Source organism: Haematobia irritans, chromosome 2 (assembly GCF_050003625.1).
Source record: "Haematobia irritans isolate KBUSLIRL chromosome 2, ASM5000362v1, whole genome shotgun sequence".
In the NCBI taxonomy this organism is placed as follows: domain Eukaryota; kingdom Metazoa; phylum Arthropoda; class Insecta; order Diptera; family Muscidae; genus Haematobia; species Haematobia irritans.
In genome coordinates, this window is record NC_134398.1 from 8,159,918 (window position 1) to 8,179,028 (window position 19,111).

At 28.4% G+C, this 19,111-nt stretch overlaps 1 protein-coding gene across 1 annotated transcript in view; it reads right to left on the minus strand.

Annotated features, from left to right (window-relative positions):
• Dyrk2 (Dual-specificity tyrosine phosphorylation-regulated kinase 2) overlaps window positions 1-19,111 on the minus strand; it is a 228,809-nt gene that overhangs the window by 141,177 nt on the left and 68,521 nt on the right. Inside the window, exon 3 of the mRNA XM_075293259.1 lies at window positions 11,632-11,690. The gene's annotated coding sequence lies outside the window, so the exon portion shown is untranslated. The remainder of the gene's footprint in view (window positions 1-11,631; window positions 11,691-19,111) is intronic.

The following is a 19,111-nucleotide window of genomic DNA, read 5'->3' on the forward strand; positions in this document are numbered from 1 at the left end:
TTGCTGCTTGTGGTAATTTGTTGTTTGTTTTTCTTAAAAGTGAAAATTAATTTTACATATAATAGGCAATTTAACATTTTTGGGTGGTTTTAGAAAATATTATCGTGCCGTGATTTTGTCAAGGGAACATAATGAAATATTTAGGAGGGGACCAAGTTATAGAATTGTAATACAATATATGTATTTTTCACGAGTTTATTAAAGAAAATAAATAATGTTCATGAAATAATATAAATTGCTTCTATTTTAATTTAGTAATGAGGAACATGTTTTCTTATAATCTAGCCCACCAATTTTTAAGAAGTTTTGGAGTTAAAATTTTATTAAGTTTAGGACACTTCTCCAACGCTAAATATTTTTATACCCACCACCATAGAATGGTGACGGGGGTATAATAAGTTTGTCATTCCGTTTGTAACACATCGAAAAATCGATTTCCGACTATATAAAGTATATATATTCTTGATCAGGGAGAAATTCTAAGACGATATAACGATGTCCGTCTGTCCGTCTGTCTGTCTGTCTGTCTGTTGTAATCACGCTACAGTCTTCAATAATGAAGCAATCGTGCTGAAATTTTGCACAAACTCGTCTTTTGTCTGCAGGCAGGTCAAGTTCGAAGATGGGCTATATCGGTCCAGGTTTTGATATAGTCCCCATATAAACCGACCTCCCGATTTGGGGTCTTGGGCTTATAGAAATCGTAGTTTTTATCCAATTTGCCTGAAATTTGAAATCTAGAGGTATTTTATGACCATAAAGAGGTGTGCCAAAAATGGTGAGTATCGGTCCATGTTTTGGTATAGCCCCCATATAGAGCGATCTCCCGATTTTACTTCTTGGGCTTATAGAATCCGCAGTTTTTATTCAATTTACCTGAAATCGGAAATCTAGAGGTATTGTAGGACCACAAATACGTGTGCCAAAAATTGTGAGTATCGGTCCATATATTGGTATAGCCCCCATATAGACCGATCTCCCGATTTTACTTCTTGGGCTTATAGAAACCGCAGTTTTTATCCAATTTGTCTGAAATTGGAAATCTAGAGGTATTTTAGGACCATAAAGAGGTGTGCCGAAAATGGTGAGTATCGGTCCATGTTTTGGTATAGCCCCCATATAGACCGATCACCCGATTTTACTTCTTGGGCTTATAGAAACCGCAGTTTTTATTCAATTTACCTGAAATCGGAAATCTAGAGATATTGTAGGACCACGAATACGTGTGCCAAAAATTGTGAGTATCGGTCCATGTTATGGTATGGTCCCCATATAAAACGACATCCCGATTTGGGGTCTTGGGCTTATAGAAACCGTAGTTTTTATCCAATTTGTCTGAAATTGGAAATCTAGAGGTATTTTCGGATCATAAAGAGGTGTGCCGAAAACCGTGAGTATCGGTCCATATTTTAGTATAGCCCCCATAAGAACGATCTCCCGATTTAACTCCTTGGGTTTCTAGAAACCGTAGTTTTTATCTGATTTGCCTGAAATTGTAAATATTCTGGTATTTTAGGCTCACAAAAACGTGTATCGGATTAAGTTTTTATCGGTCCATTTGGTAATGCCTCCATATAGACCGACTTCACTTCTTGAGGGTGTAGAAGGCGCACTGATCATGAAAATTGCTTGAAACTCAATGTAAAATTTCCAGATTTTACTTCTACAGATTTAAGATTTCAAATCAAGACTTTATTTTATAATTTTCTTGCACACTTACAAGATATGTTGATTCCTCTAAAACTCAAACAAAAATGGTTCTTATAAATCCAGAATCTGATATAGTCCTCATAGGTGAAATCTTTAAATTTATCTTCGGGAAGTGTCCTCAAGTCCTCCTGAAATTTCAAAGGAAACCCTAATATTTGGTTCATGGTGGTGGGTATTTAAGATTCGGCCCGGCCGAACTTAGTGCTGTATATACTTGTTTTTATTCAACTTACTTTTAATAATAATTTTGATTTTTATTTTACACATTTACTTAATAAAAATGTTCATTTAATATATTTATATTAGCCCGATATCAATACAGGCTGGTTTTTCGTCTAAACTAATTACTTTACATTTCATTACATTTGTAATACGAACTTATTGGAAATGAAGATTAAGGAAATGGTATTCTTAAGCTTTTGGAATGAAAATGCCAGGTACCAATCCCTCAAGCGTAACTAGACATATGTTTTATTGCTAAATAAAGCAAATTTCCATAGTATTTAGTGTAGATCTGGCCGGTGAGCTGATTCAATTTGGGTCTTATATGTTAAATTTCTAAGAAAATTACATACGAGAATTATTTCTCCCAAATTGACCCGCACTTTTTCAACCACTGTGTATTTTTCGATTTTGGTTTGTTACTACAGTGATATAACAATAAATCGAAATCTATTTCTAGAGACATTGATGAATTCGCCTGATTGGTGAACGATTTTTCATTTAATCATAATTTTAATTTTAGCTTTACTTCATTTAACTGAATATTTTTCCTGAATTTTATACTAATTGAACTTGAAAAAGAAATTTAATTTAATTTTTTAAATAAACGATTTCACCGATTTACACGCGTTTTCCCTTGACCAAATTTTGACCGTATCACCCTTTATTAACTTTCATATTTACTTGAAATATTTAATTTTGTTTTTATTTTTTAAATCTATTTAAATTTTACTTTTAATAATAATTTTAGTTTCAGCTTTCATGAAATTTTATAAAATGAACCTTAAACTTTAATTTAATTTTAATTTAAATTTTATATTAATTACATTAAATTTTAATATTATGTTCAATTTTAATTTTTGTTGGTGATTTAATGTTTATTTTTTTCTGTAGATTTAGTTGTAATTGTACTAAAGAAATATATATTTTATTTTATTTTTTTATTTTGAATTATTTTTCATATTTAGTATTATTTTAATTTTGTATTATTTTTATATATAATTTAATTTTAATATTAAGTTTTATTTTAAATTTTTATTAAGTTTTGTATATTCCGAATTTACTTTTAATATTTAGATTACTTTTAATATTAGATTTATTTTAAGCAAATTTAATAAAAATGTACCTTAATTTTATTTAATATAAATTTTTCAATTGTATAAACAAATTGTTAATGCTTTTTGTACATTGGTGACTTTTAAATTTACTTTTAATATTTATTTTAATTTTGTTGTTAGTTCTTAAATTTACTTTAAGTTACATTTTTCTTTTAATGACAATTTTTCATTTAGCTTTTTTTAAGCAATTTTATTAAATAAAATTATATTATTTAGTTTTTATATTAACTACATTAAATTTTAATATTATGTACAATTTTAATTTTTATTGGTAGTTTTGTGTTTAACTTGTACTGTAGGTTTTGTTGTAATTGTATTAAAAAAATTATATTTTATTTCAATTTTTTCTATACCCTGCGCCACACTGTGGAACAGGGTATTATAAGTTAGTGCATATGTTTGTAACACCCAGAAGGAGACCAGATAGACACATGGTGTCTTTGGCAATAATGCTCAGGGTGGGTCCCTGAGTCGATATAACCATGTCCGTCTGTGCGTCCGTCCGTCCGTATGTCTGTGAACACATTTTTGTGATCAAAGTCTAGGTCGCAATTTAAGTCCAATCGCCTTCAAATTTGGCACATGTTCCTAATTTGGGTCAGAATAGAATTGATTTTGGAAGAAATCGGTTCAGATTTAGATATAGCTCCCATATATATCTTTCGCCCGATATGAACTAATATGCACCCAGCAGCCAGACTTTTATACCGATTTGCTTGAAATTTTGTACAAACATAACACTTAGTCGTATAGTCAAGTGTGCAAAATTTGATTGAAATCGGTTCAGATTTAGATATAGCTCCCATATATATTTTTCGCCCGATATGGACTAATATGGTTCTAATAGCCAAAGTTTTGGCCCAATTTGGTTGAAATTTTGCACAGGGAGTAGAATAAGCATTGTAGCTATGCGTGCCAAATTTGGTTTAAATCGGTTCAGATTTAGATATATCTCCCATATATAGCTTTCGCCCGATTTACACTCATATGACCACTGAGGCTAATTTTTGACTCCGATTTAGGTGAAATTTTGCATAGGAAGTAGACTTAGCATTGCAACTATGCGTGCCAAATTTGGATGACATCGGTTCAGATTTAGATATAGCTCCCATATATATGTTTTTCTGTTTTCGACAAAAATTGTCAAAATACCAACATTTTCCTTGTAAAATCGCCACTGCTTAGTCGAAAAGTTGTAAAAATGACTCTAATTTTCCTAAACTTCTAATACATATATACCGAGCGATAAATCATAAATAAACTTTTGCGAAGTTTCCTTAAAACTGCTTCAGATTTAAATGTTTCCATATTTTTTTACTAACATTGTGTTCCACCCTAGTGCATTAGCCGATTTAAATTTTGAGTCTATAGATTTTGTAGAAGTCTATCAAATTCTGTCCAGATCGAGTGGTATTTAAATGGATGTATTTGGGACAAACCTTTACATACACGCAAAAAAATAATTCTTTCCTCCCAAACGAAATTTTAGACAAACAAAGTTCGTTTCTCATTTGCTTTTCGTTGAAAGGAAGTGTATTCGGAAGAAAAGTATATTTTTTTGTGATAAACGTTTACTCTTTTCCAGAATGTAAAAACAATTTCATAAAGACTAACTCAAAAAAATTTTTTCTGGCTAATTGCATTTTCCCTCACATCTTTCTCACTTCCACGAAGTTTTTTAGTTCTTAGCACCTTTTTCTGTAACACAAACAATGTAGAAGAAATTATACGATTTTATAAATTTTTAAATTTTTTTTTTACCTTTCGCCTGGACGGAGAATCGAACCGCGGACCATGCCATTTGTAAGCCAACACACTATCCACTGGGCCATGTAGCCGTTATTGTCATCAATAGACAATTACCCATATAACTAAGTTATATTTATATAGCATAGCTTGCGGCGCCCACGAGCCGATTAAACAAAGTTTATTTAACAGAAAAATACATTTAGTTGGGCACCGTGGAGCAGTGGTTGCTACGTCTGACTTGCATGCCAAGGGTCGTGGGTTCGATCCCTGCTTCGACCAAAGTTTTTTTTTTTTACATATATTCCAGATATGATCGGAAGATTCCGAAAAAATTTTCAACATTACATTCTACTATATTAAATTTTTACTATGAACTGTAAAATGTGTCTTATTAAAGACCTAAATTTAGAAAAGAACAGTGTTTGATATAAACGAAATGGACTGTGTTGTTGGTTCAAAAATAACTTTTTTTTATTGAAAAAATAAAAATTTTGTAACAAACGAATTTTTTTGGTGATAAAAGTGCATACTTTTCGAAGCAATTCAAAAAACTCTAACAAAAGAAAAACGTTTTCGGTACACGTTTTCCAAACGTTTTTTTTCTTTGCGTGTCGGATGTGATATGGTATCGAAAATTTAGATCTACAAAGTGGTGCAGGGTATAATATAGTCGGCCCCGCCCGACTTTAGACTTTCCTTACTTGTTTCATTTTTATTTTAATATCAATTTTATTATTGCATACAATTTTAATTTTTATTGGAGGATCACCACTGTGGTATCACAATAGACTGAATAGTCTAAGTGAGCCTGAAATATCCGGCTGCCACTAACATGGAGATTCCTATTGTAGTTTTAATTGTAATTTATTAACAAATTATTTTTTTTATATTTCGAATTTACTTTTGGTACTTAGTGTTAATTTAATTTTGTTTTATTTCGAATTTGGTGTTGTTAATTTTTTTGTTAAAATTTCTTCAAATTAAATTTTACTTTTATGAATAAGTTTAATTTTTGCTTTATTTAGTTTAGTTTAATTTTAATTTATTAGAGTTTCAATATTTATTTTTTGAAACTTTAAAAAATTTTAAAATTTACTTTAATATTTAAGTATATTAATAATTAATTTAAAAAAAATTATTTTAGTTTAATATATTTTTTTTTTAATAAAAACACACATTTTCTTTGAAAATGTCATTATGTTATTTTTTGCCTTGAACTTTTTCACTTTTCCACCAATGTTGATAGCAAAAAATCTCTTAATGAAATATCTTCATTAATAAAACAGTGTCAATCTGCTAAAGTGATGTGGGAACCATTGCACGAATACCCATAACAGCAGCCAACCAACCAACGATAATAAATGACAACCATAAACTGTAGCATGAAATGCAGCTTCAACACTTAAATATTTGATAAATGGCATAATATCTACGTTAGTGATAAAAATTCATCACCTGTGATTTATTGTGAAAAATGCTTATATTTCGGTGGGTGATGAGCAACAAGAGTATTTTTCCAAATGAAAAATTACAATAATGTTTATACATTGTGATTTTAATGGTCAAAATGTTGTTGAGGAATTTTAGCTATTATATCCAGCAATAGTAAATTTCGCCAAAAACGGGCCTGGATCGAGTTGAAATAGTCACTTTCGAAATGTTTAAAAAATACAAGATTTTTTTTACCATTGAACAAAGAGACCAGCCTCTCATTACGCACCTGTTTAAAACTTTGGCAATAGGTTTATTTCATACTATTATGGGCAAAAAGTAAGATGAACTTCTTTGTAAAATTAAAAATCTTTGTCTTCTAAATCAATTTAATCTCCTTGGAGGTAAGCCCCTACCAATAATATGTATTTATGCCAACGTTTTTTCCAAGTCTTCGAAACATGGCAAATAGCTTTTCATCCCCTATCCGAATTATTTTAGCTACACCTAGAAAAAAAAATACTCCTCAGGAACAAATTTTTACACAAACGAAAATCGTCTTTGTTACAAATTATTTTCTCCGTGAACAAATTAACCCAAATTTATGAGCAACATTGCAGCGATTGCATCGAATATTTTTTATTTGCTTTTAAAGAAAATCTTTTAGTGTCAAACTTCGTTTATATAAATTTTCATTCCTCAGAAATAAAAACTCTTCATTCAGTGTAGAGAATTAGAATCTAATATATAGTTATAATTCCTCTTATTCCCTAACAACGCCATTTTATTTTGGTCCTGCTTTCCTTTAAGTGTCATACAAAGTTCGTTAAACTTTATATTGTTGAAAGTTCTTTCTCAGTTTGTAATACTTTTTGTTGAAAAACTATACAAAAAATAAAAAAAAAACATAAAAATAATAGGAAAACAAAATAGTAAAGTTGAAAAACCATGAAGCCCTTTGCATCCTTAGCATTATGGCACTCTAGTCCTTTTCTTTGGCTATAGTCAAGCAATCTAAAACAATGCTTGTGGCATCCGGCAAAAGCTTCAGTACCATAAATTGTAGTATCATCATGTTGGTGGTGGTACTACTGCTGCTGCTGATGATGATGATGATGAAGTAGACTATAATAGATCTACTGTTGCAAGTTGGGGTTGTCATATGAAATACTTGGAAATATTATTTTTTTTTTTTTAGATATAAAAAAATGGAGTAATTGTACTAAGCAATCATATGAATATTTTTAATAGAGAGAAGGGTGTCATATTTTCATATGTATGAGTGTCCGACTATGCAATATCATTTTTTGTCCCCAAGTCCCTATTTTAACTTGGCTATAGTAACCATATATTCCAAACTCTTATATGTGAAATGTTTACAATCAAGTCATGGTGCATGTAAGGGTGATCGAAATAAATAAAAAAACAAGCTTTTAAATATATTAAAGTTTTCCGGGTTATTGTTTCATGATAAGGCTGAAAACCAATAGCGAAACAATGAACAGAAATACACAGAAAATTATTAAACAGAAACTTCACATTATTTTATTACTTTAAAAATTAGCTATACAGAACAGAATATCATCAACATATTTCCAATTACAAAGATGATGGCAGATGAAAAACTTAATCAATTAAAACACGAACTGATACAATTAATGTTTTAATCAAATTAAAAATTTTAAAAATATTTTGTTATTCGCTTATTAATTAAACCTAAGAACTTATAACAACTTTTCCATTTAAAATGTGAAGAAAAAAATATTATGTATATTTTTTTTCTTCACTCCAATCTATTTATAAAAATTAAATCATATAAGTTCCCAAAGGAACAAAAATATTATTTAATAAATATTAAATGTCTATTTTTTTTTATTTCACAAAGTTTATTATTTATTAAAATCAATGAACTGTTTAGCTAAAGAAACCGCAGGCCAAACAATTTTTCGATCATTAAACTTTAGAATTTAGCAAACGCGAAAAAATATATAAAACAATAGCCATATAAGAATATCACAAAAGTCATTGACTTTAAATTTTGTGTGTGTTTTTTCACTCATGTTTTTATACGATCGATACAACCAATCGAATTTTTTTTTTGCGGGCCATTTCATATCATATTTTTATATACATACTTAAATTATTAATCAGTAATGGTATCTGATACCATATTGCAGGCAAAACGAAAAAGCTCAAAGATCATTAAATTTGTTTTCTTTTGTTTTGGCCATCTCATCTGGCTTTAAAGGCTTCAAATGACGCAAAAAAAAACTCATTGACCATATTTGTAATTAAATCCCGGAATAAGAAACACATTTTGCAACTGAGACTTAGATCTGGCTGCAGACCTCAGCTTTATATGGTTTACAAAATATTATGAAATGAATGATTTATTTAAGAGGCGTAATAAAAAAGGAATGGAATTAAGCATTTTATAATTGTTTAAAAAAATATTAAGACATTACCTAATATTTTGCAAGCATTTTTTGGCTATAAAGAAACTTGAACATTTTTAATATCGCATCTTGAGGACATGTCAGAATTTCTATAGAAAATGTGGAAGACCAGTTTAACAACTTCGTATAAAACAAAAAAATAACCAAAAATATTACTCTCTTGAGTTTTGTTTTAAAATCACGAAATAGTTTATCTACGGAGAAACCTGAAAATTTTGTATCACACATTTTGGGGACCATTCTAAAAATCTTGAAATTATGTTTTATGATTTTGAATACAAAAATTGAGGTAAATCTGTAATAACATATTTCCCATTTTAAATTATGAAACGTTTCACAACATTTTTTGTTTGAATTGAAGCTTGAATTTTTTCAATTACACACTTTGGGGACAAGTCTTAATTCATATACCAGACTTCAAGCACAAGCTTTCCAATGTCGTATACAAAATATGACGGAGAAATCCTTAATATGATTGGCATTCTTTAACTATTAACAAAATCAGTTTCTATACAGGACGTTAGAAATTTGGAATTGTACATTTTGGGGACAAGTCTTAATTCGTAGGAGAAATTTTGAGCATTACCAGTTTAAGGTAAAAACATCTCAGTTTGTTTTAGCCGCCGTGGTGCAATGGTAAGCATGCCCTCCTTGCATACACAGGGTCATGGGTTCGAATCCAGTTTCGACCAAACATAAAAAAAAGTTTTTCAGCGGTGGATTATCCCACCTCAGTAATGCTGGTCACATTTCTGAGTAATTTAAAGCTTCTCTAATTGCTATCACTGTAATGAGGAACGCCGTTCGGACTCAGCTACAAAAAGGAGGTCCTTTGTCATTGAGATTAGAGAAGAAGTGATTAGAGAGAAGTTTACCACTGTGGTATTATAATGTAGAAAATAGTCTAAGTGAGCCTGAAATATCGGGCTGCCACTATACCTAACCTAACATTTTAAAAAATCAATGGAAAAGCTTGAAGTTTCAGAATTTTTCATTTTGTGGAAGCAGCCTATGAAAAATCGTTAGAATATGAAAAATCTTTAGAATAAATAATACAAAAAGTTGAACATTTTTATGTATTTTAGAAATCTGAAATTGTTTGAATTTTGGGGACAAAGAAATGTAGCAATTCTTTGTGAAAATAGTACATCTAGAGGACAATTATTAAGTCATTTAGAAAAGAGTAGGGCAAGCTTAAAATTTTTTAATATAAAATATTAATGAAAATAGCTACTATGTGAGGCGCTCTCGTATCGATAAACTGCACACTTTGGGGACAAGTCTTAACGCCTCCCAAAATTTTCAGGACATGTTTTAAAATTTTTATTTTTTTTTAAGGAAAATATATTAAGTAGTCCAGATTGTGCTATGGCTAGAATGTCTGTCATACATACAAATGGTCATGGGTTCAATCCCAGTTTTAAGCGTATTTGTAGGGAGAAATAATTAAATATTGCGAATAATACATTTTGGGGACGGGTCTAAAGGAAACTTTGAGGACATGTTTTAAATCCTTTATAATATTAGGGAAAAACTATTAAGCAGTAAACATTGTGCAATCATTAGGTTTGTCTGTCGTAACATACATAATCTCATGTTTTCAATCTCAAGCGACCACCAAAAATTGTTTCCGTAGAGATTTATTCCCCTGCAGTAATGTTGATGACATTCCAGAGTGTTTCAATGATTCTCTAAGTGGTTTCAACATAGTGTGACATGGAATTTGGTCTCGGCTATAAAAATTGGATCCTTTGTAGTTCAGATTAAGCACAGAATCGGAAAGCACTTATGTGAAGAGAGAGGTTCACCAAATGTGGTATCACAACGGGCTGATTAGTATAAGAGAGCTTATACAAAAGGGCTGTTCCTATTAGCTATAGAAACTATCCTAAACTCTTTTTGAATCGCATAGTTTGGGGACAAGTGTAAAAATTATGTGTGGGAAATTTATATTAAAATCTTTCTACTTATGAGGAAATCTTGGGAATAAACTTGAAGATTTTGGACAAGATGTCCTTATGAAACCCTAAAGGTTTCTCCTCGGAGATTTATAAAACGTAATAAACACATATGTTTTATTGGAAATGTCTGTTTAACATCTAGTGTAACGGTTATGATGATTCCTATAAACCTCATATAAATGTTTATATAACAATATACAATTTTAATTATCAATTTTTTTTTTAATTATTTTTCTTAATAACACAATATGTAGTTTTAGTGAATATCTGTATAAACAACATATTGTTTATTAGCCAAAGGCTATTAGCTTATCAAAAATTGCAATTCATCTTCATGTAATTGAAACAAATTGAAATTTATGAAGGTGTAGATGTTTACATTGATGCTATAATTTGGTAATTTCCATTGAATGCTGTTTTAGATACTTGACCCAGTTTGTAGATTATACCAAATTTACTAATGGAATTGGCCTTTTGAGGTTTGTATTATTTCATCAATATTGTAGGACTTTGATGGTGAACTTTGGCATTTTTTGTATTTGTTATAGGATTGAGAAAAGTGCATGAGTGGATGTATTTACTAATTACAATATTTTTTAATGTATTATATATAAATAAAACTAATGGAAATTATTCTTACGTCATTAAAAAATAGTCTTCAGACCACTAAGTATTGTCGCTAATTTTCAGTTGTTGACAGCATTTGTATACTTGTATATTAAGTTATAAATACAAATTCTCTTCACGTAAATGTAATTTAGTTTTATCTTTTAATTAAATCAATAAAGAAGAATAAATATTGTAGGGATTATTATAATATTATTTATAAATATAATACATCAATTAAAAAATACGATATCATCTCAAACCGTGCCTGGGAGAAGAGGCGCAAAAGATAAATGTGCTTAACTTCCATCTAAAGGCTCATATAGTCCGCATGTATCCACTTAGTTATTAAATTAATAATACTATTTTATAACATACCTTTTAAATTGTTTATTAAGTTTGTTTTACTGCTGTGAGAATTGCTTTTCAATTGGAATCTGAAATATAAGGTAAAAGGAAAATAAAAATCAATTAATCATAAGAATTCCTTGCATGTCCATAGTTTGTAGGGATTTATATCAGTACTGCATATCACTAGGAAGCACTTCATTAAAATTCATTACAACTTGCTTATTCGTTTGAATATGCTGTTTTTTTTTTAGTTTGTTTGTTGCTCAGACAAAATCAATTAATTAAAAAGTAAGTGGGTAGTTAATAAGTCAGCCAGGAAAATATATAAGGGTGGAGTGAAATGGGTTTTTATCAATAAATATATTCGAGCTTTATAAATCATGTAATTTTATATTGATAAAGGTGGAATAAAAGGAAAACTTATAAATATATTAATTTTATTTCATAAATATATTCATTAATTTAGAACCCAAAATTTATATGATGGATGGAGATTTATTAAATCTGGGAGAAATAAAGAATGTGACTGAGAACGTAGGCGAGAGGCAATGCTGAAATATCGACAAGGAATAAGCTAAATGGCAAGAATTTTAAAACAAATCAAGCCAAATTTCGTTGTGAAAATTGGTCACTTGAAAATGAGCACCAATATCTGAATGAAATAGGACCCCAAAAAATGAAATACACCGAATTTTTATGGTTTTTGGGGGAACGTTTGTACTATGAAAAAAATCCAAATATTTAATATGAAAATGAACCCAATTTGCTTTTAGAGATTGTGGGCACGGTTGCCACAATTAATAGAATTCTACCAAAAATCGTATATTTTACTGTTTGGTAGATTGGTAGAATTCCTGATGTATTGATATATATTTTTTATAGAAATAAAATTTTGCAAAAAATTTCTATCGAGTTAAAATTTTGCAAAATTTTTCTATAGAAATAAAATTTTGCAAAAATTTTCTATCGAGTTAAAATTTTGCAAAATTTTTCTATAGAAATAAAAAAATCTCTAAAAAAATTGGTCAACATTTTCTATAGAAATAAAATTTATCAAACAATTTATTTTAGAAAAAAAAATTTTTTATTGGGATAAAATTTCGCAAATATAAAAATAAATAGAAATGAAATCTTGCAAAAATTTCTTGTAGAGAAAAAAAATTCGCAACCCATTTGTATAGAAATAAAATTTTGGAAAACTTTTCTGTAAAAATAAAATTGTACAAGATTTCTTTAGAAAAAAATTATGGACAACATTTTCTATAGAAATAAAATTTTGCAACAATTTCTATAGACATAAATTTTTGCAAACAATTTTCTATAGAAATAAAATTTTTTATAAGAATAAAATTTTGCAAAAAATTTTTTTTTTTTAGATAAAAAAAATCGACGCTATTTTCTATAGAAATAAAATATTGAAGCCCATTAAAAAACAAAGGCTAAATTTCGATGAAACTTTCTATAGAATTAAAATTTTGAAAAATTTTTCTATAGAAATAAAATTTAGCAAAAAATTTTCTGTAGAAAAAAAATGTTGGCAAAAATTGTCTATAGAAATAAAATTTTGCAAAAAATGCTTATAGAAATAAAATTTTGGAAAAATTTTCTATAGAAATAAAATTTTGCAAAAATTTTCTATAAAATCAATATTTTGTAAAAATTGAGCAAAAAATGAAATTTTCTATGGAATTAAAATAGTGCAGAAATTTTAATTAGAAATTAAAATTTGGCAAAAGTTTCCTATATAAATAAAATTTTGCAAACTTTTTCTATAGAAATAAAATTTTGCAAAATTTTTCTATAGAAATAAAATTTTGACAAAATTTTCTATAGAAATCAAATTTTGCAAAAATGTTCTATTGAAATAAAATTTTGACAAAATTTTCTTTAAAAATATTTTTTTTTTTTGTAGATTTATGGTAAAATTTTCTTCATATTAGATTATTTTTTACACGAGTGGCAACCTTGATTGTGTACACATTTTCATATTTTTCCAACAGTTAGGTTTCATTTCGGCATTTTAAATCAAAAAAAAGAAAATAGGCCCTAATTTGAGTTTAGGGTCGATTTTCATGCTTCAGTTAAATTTTCTCGGGACTCATATTCATTATGAAGCATTGCACCTAACTTGTGGCCGTTCCGTTTAAGTTTTGGGAATCATATTCGTTAGGAAGCGTTTCCCCATATTTGTGCCCCTTCCATTTTGGTTTTGGGTCTTATTTTAATATCTCCCAAATTGAATATAAATTTCCAATTCATCCTAATAAACACCTACGCATGGCAATCAACTCTTCGTTGCATTGAAGGTATGCTTGAGGTATACCCTCAAAGGCAACTCTTAGATGCAACTGCCACAAGCATTGGCCATCGTAGTAATTTATGCAAAAGTCTATTCCATCGATATCAAAAGGAGCCGGGAATCTATAGACAAAATTATTCAACTCCATCATATACCCAATGATTTACTTACAATCGTTGACTGTTGATTTCACATAGCTTTCCTAGGAATTGTGTGTGTGGTTTTTTTACAAATTTCTTTTATTCTCATTCCCCAGTAAACGCCCGCAACAGGATTTAAACTATTGACTTAAGTATTTCCTGCGTTGTTCAACAATAATATTTCTATTCCTTTTTGATTCCACTTGGCTATGACAGGAAAAACCACGCAAAAAAAGCAAAACTACTTCACACTCACGCGATGTGGCCATGGTTTGTCAGCAATACGAAAAGTGGAGGAGTGAAATCCCAAATCGAAAAAAAATATTGAACAAGACTTCAACAAACTGCTAGGGCGTTGTTATGTGTGGAAATACAGGTTTACCCCCTTCCTTGTGGCATTTAGTTCCCAAAGGTTTGCCAGTTTTTTTCTCCCCCCCCCAGAAGTATATCTATTTTGCAGTATGGTCTGTCAAACATTTATGGAAAGCAAGGAAAGCTAACTGTTAGGAAGGAACACAAATGCTTAACTACCCACCACCTATTGTGAAGGAAGTGTATCCTGTGCTCCTTTTACTAGAGTTCGCACAATTCCCAAAGGCTAGTAGTTTTCATATACATACTTAATTTGTGCGGAAATTAATAATGACTTTAGTTGTCAAAAACTATTATTAAACATTTTCTACGAATCGAAGAAAAGGGATTTTTTTGTGTCCTATATGGGGAAGAAGAAACCACAAAAATTTTCATAGTATGGCCTTAAAGAAATTTTGAAAAATAAATTCCACAGCTAGTGCTGCAATCTGGCAACATTCGATTTGGAATTTCAGTTATGATGGCATTCAAGAATGGCTACCAGAAGGAAAATTTTTAGTTGGGTACTATAACAATTTTGCAGCGTCAGCTCAGCGATTTTTGAATCAAGTGAGCTACCAAGGTTAGCCAGATTTTTGAACAAAGTGCGCTAGCCAGATTAGAGCTAGGCAGGCACACGCAGTTCCTTGTAGTATTCGGACGAAACTAAATAGGTAAGACGGAGTAGATATTCCTAAAAAACGAACGGTTAACTATCTTACTATCAGAATGGACACTGAGCTCACTTTTGAAAATTCTGTCAAAATTTTATTTCTCTAGAAAATTTTGTCAAAATTTTACTTCTATAGAAAATTTTTTCAAAATTTTATTTCTATAGAAAATTTTGTCGAAATTTTATTTCTAAAGAAAATTTTGTCAAACATTTTGTCAAAATTTTATTGCTATGGAAAATTTTGTCAAAATTTTATTTCTATAGAAATTTTTGTCAAAATTTTACTGCTATGAAAAATTTTGTCAAAATTTTATTTCTATAGATAATTTTGTCAAAATTTTATTTCTATAGAAAATTTTGTCAATATTTTATTTCTATAGAAAATTTTGTCAAAATTTTATTTTTTAGAAAATTTTGTCCAAATTTTATTTCTTTAGAAAATTGTGTCAAAAATTTTATTTCTATAGAAAATTTTGTCAAAATTTTATTGCTATAGACAATTTTGTCAACATTTTATTTCTATAGAGAATTTTGTCAAAATCTTATTTCTATAGAAAATTTTTGTTTCTTAAGAACATTTTTGAAAAAAATTATATCTACAGGAAATTTTTTGAAAATTTTATTTCTATTGAAAATTTTGTTTTATTTCTAGAGAAAATTTTCTCAACATTTTTTTCTATAGAAATTTTTGTCAAAATTTTATTTCTATGAAAAATTTTGTCAAAATTTTATTTCTTTAGAAAATTTGGCAAAATTTTATTTCTAAAGGAAATCTTATCAAAATTTTATTTCAATAGAAAATTTCGTCAAAATTTTCTTTCCATAGAAAATTTTTCTAAATTTTAGTTCTATAGAATATGTTGTCAAAATTTTATTTCTATAAAGAATTTTGTCAAAAGTGTATTGCTATAGAAAATTATTTCAAAATTTTATTTCTATGGAAAATTTGGTCAAAAATGTATATTTACAGGAAATTTTGTCAAACTTTTATATCTACAGGAAATTTTGTGAAATTTGAAATTTTCAGTTTTATAGAAAATTGTAGGAATTTTTTTTTAAATTTTATTTCTATAGAAAATTTTGTCAAAATTTTATTTCTTTAGAAAATTTGCCAAAATTTTATTTCTAAAGGTAATCTTGTCAAAATTTTCTTTCTATAGAAAATTTTGTCAAAATTGTATTTCTATAGAAAATTTTGTCAAAATTGTATTTCTAAAGAAAATTTTGTCAAAATTTTATTGCTATAGAAAATTTTGTCAAAATTTTATTTCTATAGAAAATTTTGGCAAAATTTTATGTATAAAGGAAATTTTGTCAAAATTTTCTTTCCATAGAAAATTTGTCAAAAATTTAGTTCTATAGAATATGTTGTCAAAATTTTATTTCTTTAAAGAATTTTGTCAAAATTGTATTGCTATAGAAAATTATTTCAAAATTTTATATCTACAGGAAATTTTGTGAAATTTGAAATTTTTAGTTTTATAAAAAATTGTATTTAAATAAATTTTTATTTTAATAGAAATATTTTAAACATTTTATTTTTATAAAAAATTATATCAAAATTTTATTTCCACAGAAAATGTTTCGATTTTTTTCGCTCTATGAAAAATTTTGTCAGCATTTATTTTCTATGGAACATTTTATTGAAATGTTATTTTATAGAAAATTATGTCAAGATTTTATTTAGACCAAACAGTAAGAGGTCCACTATTTTTGGTCGTCGCGGTCTACCGTAAATTCCTCATACATAAGACTTTAACATCTTATTGCGTTTAATAGTAAAGAGAGGATTCTAGTACTTAATCGTAGTATCTTTATTGATTCAATGAATTCGAAATAATTTTCAGTCAAGAACCTTGAACTCTCCTTTTTCAAACAAAGATTAAATAGATTATAATAGTTGTTAGAATCATCCTACTTTGTGTTAAAAAAAATGTTTCTAGTACTATAATTATTTCTCAAAAAGATTATAAATTTAATTATAATGTATATACTTTAACATATTGTGAATTACTCATTAAAATATTTATTTGTGTTTTGTTAATCTTTAATCATTAACTCTGGATAACTGGTTTGTCATAAGGCTTTGTATCTATACTCTATATTTGGTTTCATATGGTAGCAGTTTAGAACAAATATTTCTTAATTCTCCGAATGATCTAAAAATATAACACCATTAATAATCACGTAATAAACTAATAATATTTAAACAAATAAAAAACCTTGAATTTTTCTTACGAAAAAAAGAAATTCATTTATTTTTGGAACAAATTGTTAAGTGTGGTCTATAGGAAGCAAAAGAAACAACCAAGAAGAGAATAAATTTGTAGCTCCAGGTATAACATATTAAGATTAAGACTTGGGCAAATTGAAAGTTAAAAATACAAACATTATTACATTGTTAAGACTGGTTACAATTCCGAAACATAATCAAAGTTTTAATGAAGTTTAACATTGTAAACTTGGTATGACTCAATATCAAATCAAAGAGTTGAGCTATTGAATTGGCAAGAGTTGAATGTGGAAGCACCTTATAATGGATTGAAATCAATACCCAGCAAAAAATGTTGGAAGCTGGTCCACAAATAATTATTTTTAATGGGATCCTATATCCACTTCCCTTATTCTATTCTTGAATGTAAATAAAAAAATATATTTATATAAAAATATATGTCGAATATATAAAAAAAAAATTAAAAAAATAAAATAAATAAATAAGAACTTATTTCCGATAACATTTGGCATTTATATAATTATTTAATTTATTTAATCCATACGGTCGATCGGAAAGCGATTGACGACGTTTGATTTTTGGGGCCAAGTGGAAGTGTAGATTTTCAGCTTATCTCATTGCCAAATAAACCTAGATCACAAATTTGGAATGGTTTTTTATCGGAGAAAACCAAATTCAGTGCCTGGCTACTTTGGTGCAACCGAGTGTTTTTTCAGTCTATTTTTTCACTTTTTTGTCAAATTGGTATTTTTCCAGTTTTTTAAAGGTTTTTTTCACCTTTTTTAATTTTTATTGAATTTCCATAATAATAATTGAATTTCCATAATAATAATTTCCATAATAATAATGAAGTTCCATAATAATAATGTGAAAAGGAAGATGTTGCATTTTTTAGGAATAAAAACATTATCAAAATTTGATGTTAACATAAAATTGTAGATGTTTTCTTAAATTCTAAAATTCTACGTAAATATTCATTTTTTTTAATTCTAAAATTCTCTCTATCCCACAACCAAGTGTAGGGTATAAGAACCTCTTGTATATTGCTGGCATCTAATATTCCAAACCTTTTGCCATATCTTAGTTTTATTCTTGTTTTTTTTTTCTATTCTATATTTTGTTTTGTGCTCCATGTCTTCCTTACTCATACGGATGATGGTGTTGGCAAAACGTCATCAACAATTCAGTAGCCAAGTCATTAATCAAAGTCTCTAACAGTCGCCTAAGACCATAGCTCCAATAAAAAAAACGCCAACCACACAACAATGTTGCTAGCTACAGTCCAAAAAAACATGCCTTTGTTCAATAGAGGAGCTTAAACTATTCATGCTTACTTGTAATAATTTAAAATGTTTAATATATTGTTTTTTTTTTTGCACCACACATAATAACAAGAACTGGCAAACCTGCTGCTGCTGTTCCACACTTCAAAATTATTTGATAACTTTAAATTACAGCCTAAGAAATAAATGTTCAACCATAAAGAAACTAAAGCCATATGGAACATAATAATGATTAGCAATTAACACTTCGGGGCCTTTTTAATAGACAGAAAAAAAGGCCAAATGAAACCGGTCACAGAACATAGCCACAGACAATGTTTTCTTTGGAAGATTAAAAATTGTAGAAACAATCACAGTAAAGGGCAAATGTTAATTGGATCATCGATGGGATCGATGGGTAACATTAGAATTAATCTTACAATAAAACTATAGGCGATATTTGAAAGGTGGATGGAAAGATTTTGCTGTAATTTTCAGGGTACGTGTATTTTCAATATGTGGTTGTCATATTTAAAAAAAAATCTTTAA